Raw genomic sequence first — 11236 nt, 5'->3', positions numbered from 1 at the left:
CCTCCTTTGTTCTATTAGTCATGCACCTGCTAATGCACAACAAGGTGCGATTGGCCTTGTTGATGGCCTCGTTACACTGCCGGCTCATGTTCATCTTGGAGTCAATTATGACCCCAAGATCCCTCTCTGCCTCCGAGCTGCTGAGAAGGACACTCCCCAACCTATAGGTGTGCTGGGGGTTCCTCCTTCCCAGGTGGAGTACCTTACATTTATCTTTATTAAATTGTATCCTATTTCTCTCTGCCCATTGATCCAACCTGTCCAGCTCAGCCTGAATCTACTCCCTGCCCTCCGGTGTACTAACTTTGCCCCATAACTTGGTATCATCAGCGAACTTGGAGAGGGTGCTCTCCTCACCCTCGTCCAAATTGCTGATGAAGATGTTGAATAATATCGGTCTGAGGACCAAACCCTACTGGACCCCACTGCCCACCTCCCTCCAGGCTGAGAAGGAACCATCCACCACCACTCTCTGGGTGCGGTCCCTAAGCCAGTTGGCCACCCACCTGACTCTGTAGGCATCCACTCCACAGTCTGCTAGCTTTCCAATGAGGCTAGGGTGCAAAACTGTGTCGAAGGCCTTCCTAAAGTCCAGGAAGATGACATCAGCCTCGGCTCCCGTGTCCAGGCAGTGTGTGACCTGGTCATAGAAGGCTACAAGGTTTGTCAGGCAGGATCTACTTGGGACAAACCCGTGCTGGTTTTCCCCTCTCAGTCTTCTCTTGTAAAGGCTGAATAGATTCTGGCCCTTTAGTCTATCTTCATAGGGCCTGACCCTTAAGTTTTAGTCCTCTGCCAGTGCCCTGCTGCTTAGCCATGGGCAAATCACTTCACTTTGGCTTCCCCTCCCACCCTTCATTTTTCTAGTCTATTAAGATTACAAGCAAGGTTTCTCTCTCACTATACATGAATATTGTGCCAAGCATAAGGAAGCCTAGGTCTGAGTTTGAGACATTAAGGTGCTATGCAAGAAGAGCCCCTTACAGATTTAATGGAGGAGGCAAAGCACTTTAGGGAGCCTGGTGCTGGACAGCTTGAAACATAGGACATGCTTTCCAATGGCCACGTTTTATGGCAAAGGAGAAACTGAGCTGACTAAAACGTTTTGTGTGCTGGCAGTATTTCCTGTCCAGTGCAATCTTGTCATTGCTCACACAACCTGCATTCAATGCTCTGAATATCACCTGCTACCTAAGAGCTCAGTAAAAGAAAACAAGATTTTCTATATAAAATTTAGATTGCAGCTCCTCGTTAGCAGGATGTTCCTGCCAAGATCCATCAGAGAAAGTTCATGAAATAAGAGAAGCAAAGCACGGAGAGCTGCTGTAACCCTCTTCCTAGGTGACATTGTCATCAGTGCAGGATGTGTTCTAGGCTACCAGAACAACTACCAGAAGGAAAATAGAGGCCAGGGGCAGACTGGGACAAATATCTCTCCACGTCACTATAATGTTTAAGAATACAATAGTATACCTTTAAATATCTGTGAGTCCTCTAATAGTGCTCACTGTGTACTGTGGTTTAGAAACTGCCAGCAACCAGTCAGAACAGTAGTATTTAAGAAACTAGGCCTTTCATATTTGTGCAGTTTACTAACCTTGTATACCACTGTGGTTTCTGGTGAGAGATCTCCTGAATAACAGAGATTCTGTCTCCTTCGAAATGCATAGAAAAACAGCCATTAAACAATGAAAAATTGTCAGTATTGAAGGTCTGTGATACTCTGGTTATTTTTGAATAGAGAAGCCCTGATTTTTACCTCAGTGCCACCATAAAACAGAATTCACTCGGGGCAGTGAGCATCGCTTACATTTTTTGATACTAAAACAGCAAAATGCGTTTTAGCAAATGGGTCCGATTTGTGAGGTTTTGGGACATCGATCCATGTAAGCATCTACTTAGGCAGGGCTTTACAGTCAGCTGAACTATTGTTTCGAGTGTTCTATCTGGTGTGTGATATTTAAAAATAGAAGTTGGTCAGATTATAGAAGTAAGAGAGGGAAGAAACTCTCTAAATCATCTAGTTAGCATGAGCTGTCCCATTGAAGCTGAACTATTTCCTGCTGTATGTTCCCTAGTGTTTTGCCTCGTCCAATTTTAAATGACTCTGATGACGAGGCTTCCACTTCTTCCCCAGAGAGACTATTCCACAGTCTAATAGAGCTCACCATTAGTGAAATTTTCCTGATGATCAGCCTTATTTTTTCTCTGCTTAATTTAATCCTGTTATACTAGCTCAGTGATTGATTTATTTTGGAGAAAATCAGTAAAAAGTTCCTGCTTCACAGGATGAACCTCGCAGTAAAAGGCTCTAGAGGGGGTGCAGGGTATTACAGGCCAGCGAGCCTAACTTCTGTTCCTGGAAAATTAGTAGAAACAATAATAATAAAAAAATAATTGTTCAGCGTATGGTTGAACACAACTTCTTCCTCCACCCTGTATCACTAGTGCTGCCAAACACCTCAGCCCACTCATGGCAGGTGGAATAGGTTCCCGACTCCACAACCACCACCACTCATTATAAAGTAGTAACCTGAGCCCAAGATTAGCACTCATGACTTCCGGTGTCTCAGTGTCAGCTCTGATGCTAATTATGATCCTAGGGAAAGTGCTGGTTTTCCTTTCAATTGCATTGATTTTGCTCTAACTCCATTGCTTTCAGTAGAGTTACTCCTAATTTATGCTGGGGTAACCTGAGGAGAAAATATTTCCTGTTGTCTCATGTCTGATAGTCAGAGGGTGCAACCTGTGGCCGAGCACTGGCTATGCCTGCCACTTTATGAAATTTTAGGCAGGCTTTGAGTTGCTGGCAGGTGCAGTTTGGCACATCATTTAAAGGGGGCCACTGGATTGGAGGAGGGCTGGAGAGTCTCAGTTTAAGCCCAGGCCCTAGGAGCAGAGCTGGCAGCTACACCTAGGAAGCCAGAAGTGCAACATCACTCAGCCTGCAGCTCCCAAAACATCTTGAGGTCAGGGTAGGAACTATGGGGATGGAGGAGGTTCCTGCTCCTGGGACATGACCTGAAACTAGACCCTGCTGGGGTTGGATGGTGTGGTGGGGCTGCCTGTGATGGGGCAGTCTCCAGGAAATGCCATACCTGTGCCTCCCCACTGAAAGGTGAGGATGAGGCACTGGAAAGCCTCAGCCCCCACTGCCTTGTGGGTACCCCGTGGAAGGGAAAGGCTTGGGGAGCACACCCTGACAGAAAAGCAAAGGTCCACTGACTGGAGCCTGAGGCAGGGTCCAGATCCATTGAGTGGGGTCTGAGACACATCCAAGGTTCAACAAGGGACCTGAGGCCATAGGGGCCGGGACCCCAGAGTGAGGCCTAAAGGGCATAAGGCCCAGGAGCCCAAGTGAGGGGTGGAGTAGGGGCCCCAGTGAGGGAGTAGAGTTGTGGCCCTGGAGAGGGCACATGTGACCCAGGCACATCTGAGGACACCTGAGGCCAAGTTTGGGCTGGAGGCCAAGTGTGGCCCAGCTACGGGGCTTTGGGAGTTGGAAGTGATTTTTGGATGCTGTCTGCGAGGCATGGGACACGGTGTAGGGATGGTCTGGAGCCATGTATTACACTCTTGGCATCGGGGCAATAAATGGGAAGCCTCCTGTCTATCAACAACTTTTTAGTTCCAACAGAGGCGTGGCAGGAGAGTCATGTCAGTGGACTGCCCTAGGCAGGCAAGCGGGCCAACAATTGGACTGGCCTTGAGATGGTCCCCTGTCACACTGATAGTCAGAGGGTGTAACTTCACTGATGTTAATAGGCTCTTGTCTGCTTCACCTGTTGATAATCTCACCTCTTCTTCTGAATAGATGATGGGGGGAGGTTATATGGATCTATCTCTCTGGGATGGATTGAAGGCTATTTAACAAACATTTGTAAAGTACTTGAAACATGTAAAGTGGTATGTGACTGCTCGCATTATATTTTTTGTTGGAGCCCTGAATTCAACAGAAAAGAATGTCGATTTTATTTTTGTAGGAGCAAAATTCAACAAATGTGTTGACATTGTGGTTTTCACACACAAGATCTTAAGGCCATTCTTATTTCTTCCAGGTATAATTGATTTCCTGGTGAGCCAACATCCGGTAGCCAAAGTATTGCGGGATCATTTGGTTTTCAAGATTGCACCGATGCTTAATCCAGATGGAGTATATCTAGGAAATTACAGGTATGGCATGCATTGTTGAAGCTGCACATCATATCGTGCTCTTAACTTTGCATTGTTTCACCGCACAGGCTCATACAATTCAATTTTCTATACTCTTTATTGCTGGACTTGATGCAGAAATAAAATGTTTTATGTGAACTGACAGCTCTCATATGGCCAAACAGTACTGCCAGGCCCAGAAAGTCCTTACATAGGCAAAACTCTCTTTGAAATCATTTCCTAGTGAGCAACTATGCTCAATGCTATATTTGTCAGGGTAAGAAGCTAAGGACTAGGCCTATGAATTATAGCACGAAATTTGTTCTACATGTCTGCTTGGATGTGTGAGCTAAATTCAGCTAAATCTTCAGGAGACCTCAGCCATGTTTATAAATGCATTCATTATGCTGTTCATCAGCCTCTATGTAAATGTGTCAGTCAATCACAATTCTCTTCAGCTACCTAGATCATCCATTAAAGTCAGAGATTTCTGTCTGCTATTTTAGTGTAATAGGTAGTGATACATGGAGAGGACTAATCACTCCATCCTATGTTAATTTTGCCTCATTTTAGTATTTGAATTAGCACTTTTCTACCTCTTCCTCTCTTGAGAGCATATTCAGGAAATCTTTTGTTTTCCCTAAAATTGTTTACTCTTAATGCATTTATTTACAAAATAAATGTGCTGTTGTAAGTGATAATGAAAAGCAGTTGATTAGCGGATGATTTGTTTGTGGGGGCAATTACATGTATTGCATGCAGCTCTGGAAGAGCCCCTGAGAAATGTATTATACTGTATTAAATTTTGCTTACAATGCAAGACTAACTAACACTCACTGAAGCCATGGTACCATCGGCCGTGATCTAATTAGGTATTGCGTTGCTAAGCAGAATAAGGCCTGGCAATTTTGTGGATGGGAGACTTCTATGGAGAAACGGAGGTGTTGCAGGATGTCCCTCATTGATTGATTGGTTCTTTATTTTCATTTGTGTTTCTCAGCTCTCCCCTGCAATTGTCTGCTTGCTGCTAATCGCCAACTCTATGGGCGATAAGATGATGAGACTCTAATGGATGTTAAGAATTCTCCAGGGGAAGATGGTCACTCTTATTTTCTATGCTAAGGCTTCTTCCATCGCTGCTTCTGAATCTAACTGAAAGTTATTTAGGAAAGGGAGAAATGAGCAGAGTAGGTGCTTGAAGATATATTTCTTTCATAATGACATTTTGAAACATTTGCTGCTACCATTGGGGTGCCTGTCAGTGATTGTACCACCAGTGGTCATAACGCCCTGAGCTGGTTCCAGAACCCATCCCACATGGCTCCTAGCTTCAGCAGAGGCAATATATTTAGAAAGCCCAGTTACTCTTAAGTAACCTTTTTTCTCCACATAAATATACCTGCCGCATAGATTTTCTTGCAGGATTATTATATATTATATATAGCTATTGAGGTGTGTGATGCTTCCCAGAAAGACATCTGGCCCATAATTTATGTGCCAGGTCTTATGAAAGGACATTATAGTCCCGTTCATAATTGCTGAGCTGATAGCACATTATCATTTTAGCCTTTCATGATATGCAGAATTTTCAACTCTCCTGAACCAAAAGGACTTTTAAAGAGATGGCCAGAAAAAGCATTAGATTTGTTTGAAATTTTTCACTTTATTTACAAACGGCCTAATGTATCTAATAATGTAAAAATGAGCATAAAAAGCAACCCCCCCCTGCTTATTATCTAGAGAAGAACATTAAAAGCTGGATAAGGGGCCTGCTTTGTAGTTAACTAGAGCTGAGTGAATAATTTATAACAAACCATTTATTTCCTGCCCATCAAAAATTCGCAGGCAGATCGCAATTTATTTTCTGGAATTTATTGGATAGATAAAAAAAAAAAAAAAGTCTTTTCCAAGGATCAATCACCGGTATTTGATCTTTTAACTCTTATGCTCCTCCCTGCTTTGGCAGGGGAGTCCTCCTGGTCCTTTTTGGCCCTCTGGTTGGATTTGCACGACACATGATTCCAGAGTGAAGTTTTTTGCATGCGACCCTACGATGCAGATATCCTCCAGCAGTGGAAATCCTACCCGTCCGTACAGGCAGGGTCTGCTGTTCTCCGTGCAGCAGGGGCAGTTCTCAGTCACTTGGTATTTCCCCTTTCCATTATCTCCCTCGCTCTTCAAGTGACAGCTAGTGACTATTTCCTTGGCTCATTGAGGGTTCACATTTGTAGCTACGCAAGCTAGGATAATGAAATGGGTAATTGAATCTCATGCCTCCGGTTGCAAATTGATCTCCTGCCTGTGCTAGGGAGATTTTTGCCCCCCAGTACAAAGCAGTTTACATTTGGGAAAGTGCATTATGGGATGTCTTTGCTGTCCTTTGAAATGTCAGACCTGGTGGTCACCCTTAAAGCTCAGCTTATATCAACAGTTCCCCATGCTGTGGGAAGTGAAATCGCCTTACTCCCCTATGCTTATGATAGGAAATAATGGCACATTTATATGCAAACATATGCTAGCAGCTGGCTTACTTCTTCACAGCAGTCTAGAAGCTGGATATCGGACCAGCTTGACCTAGGGTCTGTTCAAGAGTAACACTCCCTTTGTTCCAAGTGCTCTTATTCTGAGATTCGGGACTAGAAGCCAAAACAGCAACAGTAATGCCAGGGATTGTCTATTATTTGCAAACTATTCCTAATTCACAAGGGGATGAAGAAATGCGCTGTGGCTCCTCAAGAGGCTTTCCAGTGTGAAATGCTCATAACCACCAACAAGTCAGTTTAATATCGCAGCTCAAAAACATTAGTGCTTGGGGCACAGACGATCTAGTGGGATGGTTATTAATATGCCTTGTACCTTCAGGTTCTTCTGAAAGAAATGTTCCTGGAAGTGAACTTCAGAGGCCTGTGTATCAGTATTCATTGAAACGGGGCATTAAATTAAATGTGCTCAAGTATTCATGGTGGGAGTGTTGCAAAGCCACCCAATCAGAACACAGTAACATTGTCACATGGTCTGGCTGATTAGCCAGGCATTTGAGAACCAGTTTGGAATATGCTGTAACAAGGAATTTGGCTGAAATAATCTGGGGGGAAACATCTGCTTGTAACACTAGTGCAAAAACCTTTACTAGAAACCATATTAACAGGTACAAATATTATAATATTATATAGAATTATTGTATAATGATAATTTTATATCATATATAATCAGAATTATAAGTATAGTTTACACTTATAATGATTTTATCACATATACATATTCTAATATTATCTAATATTATACACTTGTATGTAATTTGATTGTATATACATATTCTAATATTATCTAGTATTATACATCTCTCTCTTATTTTATTATATATACATATTCTAACATTATATATGGTTATGCACTTGCCTAAACAAATTGCTGATGAAACCATCTCCTGTGACCTTTATTTACTGGTGACGAGTCTGACTAATTTAGAAAGAGTTGAAAGATTCACCTTTTTTATAGCATCTCCCTAGTTATGCGTTCCTTTAAGCATTTCCCTATCTGCAGAGCAAAGGAAAGGCTGAGAAATTAAGAGTTCTGCTATTTTTAGTGGGGAATAGGAAAGGGGACAGATTAAAAAAAAATGCCACAGTTATGTGATTACGGAGAGGCAGAGATGAGAGAGAGTTGACCCCACTCCCCATCAGATGCGCACCGTTCATCCATCCCTAATACGAGGCCAGGTTCTGGGCAGATTGGGTGGATTACTTGAAATGAGAATAGTAGCTGCTCTTTGCCAGCAGGATCCAAATATTCGTGGGATGGCGAAACTGCTGTGTTAAAGCGTTTCTCCTTTCAGTGGAAGCACGCGCTCCTTTTTGCATTAATGCTGCCCTTCCTTGTTCTTTTACCTCTAGTGTATCGGCTAAGACGACGAATTTTCATCTTATTGCAGTTTATGGATTATGAAGGCCCAGGGAGGTAGACTAGATTGTCTTGGACAAGGTCTTAAAACCGTGGCATGGTGGTTAAGACAGCCCCAGAGATCTGCTTTGGACTTGTGCCAAGGGCTGCCCCTGGGTCAATCGAGCTGTGAGCAGGATCCATTCAGGCTGGACAGTCTAAGGTAGCCGGATGTGATGCCACATCGCTCCCTTGTGTGCTGTTGGGTTTGGGAGCCAGTGGGTCTTAACTGCACTTGCCCAATGGGTTGTTCGACTCAGGAAAACCTTTGAGTTTGACTCTTGATTGCTATAATGTTAAATGTGACCCTTCTGTAGTGGCGGGCATGTTAGTACCTTAAATTTCACAGCATGAAACTTTACATCAGCGATTCACAACCTGGGTTCTGGGCACCAGCAGATATTTTGAAGGAGATAAGTGAGGTGTTAGGAGATAAACAGGTAAAGTAAAATGATAAGCATAGGCTAAGGCATGTCCCTGCCTGGACAATCTCCGAGCCCCCTCTGCAAGCACCGTCATCTATAAATTAGTATTTGAAATCGGGTGGCACTCAATTCACAGAAGTTATGGAGGGGGGCCTTGAGTCCAGAAAGGTGGAGAACCACTGTCTTATATTGACATATTTAAAATGGCAGGCCGATAAAGTGAAACGCTTTTTTTAGGAAGGAATTTTTGTAGAAGCTCGAATATTGCAGATTTCTATGTAGATAGAAGGTGGCAGAAGTAAATAAATTTGAGTGAACTAGCCACTTTTTTTTATAATCATCCTCCATGAAGCTAATCCTCCCTTCCTTCATGGGTTGAATTGGGGGTCAGTTCTGTGAAGCTAAAGAAAAGCAGAATCTAGAGGGATTTTTAATTTTTTTTTTTCCTGAACCCTCTCCCTCTTTTTCAGTGGTTTAGCATTATTATAACTGAATATGTTACAATACCCAGGGAGGTAGTTAGACCCAGGAAATACAACTGAGTGCTCTTGATTTAAAAGTCGTGCATCCTGGGGCTTGGCCTGAACTTTCCTTTACCAAGAGCTTGTTCTAAAGTAGGCACCGTGCCGCTGAATGTCAAAATATGTCCCTGCAGGCGAGACCACTGCACCACACCATCTTCAGCTTAGATTAGTTCCAATTTGTTAGCCTCGCCTCCCTGAGATGAGGCCCCAAGATGGCCTGAAAAAGAGTGTGTTTCTTCATCTGGGCAGCTCTTCAGTGAAGCATCCTCGAGATGCAATGACAAGGCAGCAGAAAATACGCCAAGTGTTCCCTCTCCAGGCTTTGTAGTCTGTGAGTCAGCAGCAAGCAGATGCTGCTCCCCGTTCCGCAGCATTGCAGTGTTTCCTTCACTTGATTTGCTCTGACAGTGACACAAATCGGCAAGTACAATATCTGTGTTAATTAGAACATGAAAAACTGCCATGTCAAAACCCTGGAATACACTTATGGCTCAATCATAAGACTGACGTTGGTTTGCAAGGTTGGGGAACGAAGGGATGCAGGGATGCTCCTTTTCCCTTTCCGGGCCAGGTACAACACTTTTTAGTGGGTGCCATCTCTGCTGCTCTCTGATATGCTTCACTGGGTAGATCAAAGTGGAGCCCCATCCCCTGTCCTCAGGGAGATGCAGAGTGCACAGTACAGTACGCGCTCACAGACTCCACACAACGGACATAAGAAGTGCCAAAGGGGGACAAACCGATGGTCCGCTTCCCCCATTATCCTGTCTCTGCCAATGGATGCTTTAGAGGGAGAGCGTAGGAAGAGGTTGGTATCCACCACCCATTGGTTTAGAGATGATACATCTACCGTACCGTTTTATGGCTATAAATGGATCTACCATCCATGAATTCGTGTAATCCCTTGCTGCACTTGGTTGTGCTATTTGCCTCTACCAGCTCCTGTGCTAATGAGTTCCACAAGTTAATTACGTGCTGCATAAAATAGTAAACGAATTCTGTTCAGGAGTAGCGGAGGCAATTTTTAAAAATGGATTTGCACCAAAAAAATTGATTTTGGATAGCAACAAAGATCTTGCTTGCCTAGAGGGACTGGAGCGGGCTTTAATCTGGGAAAATGCAAAAACCCACTGTTGAGCAATGACAAGAAATTGGAAACTTGCTGCAGCTTTAGGTAAGGTGTCTGGAGGAAAAAAAGAGCGCGCGGAGGGAAATTTTTTGTGGAACTAAGGGCCACATTACATGGGAGACACGTTAAATGCATGTCAAATGTAAGCACCTGCACATTGAAACAGGATAACCTAAGTGTGCTCAGATCGCATTGTATCATGGCAAAGTTATGCGTTTTCTAGCGAGGAGTAATTGAAACAGGATAACCTAAGTGTGCTCAGATTGCATTGTATCATGGCAAAGTTATACGTTTTCTAGCGAAGAGTGTCTCCAAGTTGTATTAAGTAACACATGATGAGCTAACGTCAGACTGCTCCATGGAGATAATGTGATAAATTGCAGTCCCGTGGCTGGGACCCACAATCCTCTGATCATGGATCCCAGCCCCAGGACTGTAGGAATCTCGAATGGGCTCTGGTATGGTCCCAAGGCTAAGATGGAAAAAAATCAGCTGATTGTCGCTCTCACCCTAGGACCCGCATAACTGTTTCCAACCGGGGCTGCTGTGGTCCGTGGTCTGAGGCTGACAATCAGCTGACTTTTGGTCCAAGCCCTGGGACCACACCAGCGTCTCCAACTGGCTCTGGTGTGGAGCATCGGCTGGATCCAGTAATTGAAAGAAAACATGCACAGTTCAGAGCTGTGCGTGCTATGAAATCATATTTACCATTCCTGCGTGAGACCATACTTACCATTACCGTGTAACTGCTCAGAACACGTCCTGACTTTAACATGTTCTAGCTTTGATACATGCTAAGAGTTGTGTGTGATAAGGCCTTGAGGCACTTTTGTTTCTTTCCTCTTGTTCTTTCTATCTCTTCTCTGTATGATCCTGTAGGGAGTGATTAGGTGATTGGCTGGAGGGCCGCACCCAGAGAGTGCTGATGGTTGGGTCATTTTCGACCTGGAGACATGTGGGCAGTGGGGTCCCCCAGGGCTTGGTCTTCGGGCCCGCACTGTTTAACATCTTCATCAGCAACTTGGACAAGGGGGTGAAAAGCACCCTGTTCAAATTCACAGATGACA

At 43.9% G+C, this 11236-nt stretch overlaps 1 long non-coding RNA gene across 1 annotated transcript in view; it reads left to right on the top strand.

Moving 5' to 3' along the window:
- Positions 1-11236, top strand: part of LOC102369386 — a 243649-nt gene that overhangs the window by 193324 nt on the left and 39089 nt on the right. The window contains exon 3 of the long non-coding RNA XR_001358161.1: positions 4059-4173. This is a non-coding gene — a long non-coding RNA (uncharacterized LOC102369386). The remainder of the gene's footprint in view (positions 1-4058; positions 4174-11236) is intronic.

Source organism: Alligator sinensis, unplaced genomic scaffold (genome assembly GCF_000455745.1).
Source record: "Alligator sinensis unplaced genomic scaffold, ASM45574v1 scaffold256_1, whole genome shotgun sequence".
NCBI lineage: Eukaryota > Metazoa > Chordata > Crocodylia > Alligatoridae > Alligator > Alligator sinensis.
Note: the sequence above shows the minus strand (reverse complement) of the source record. Positions and strands in the feature narration are given on the sequence as shown.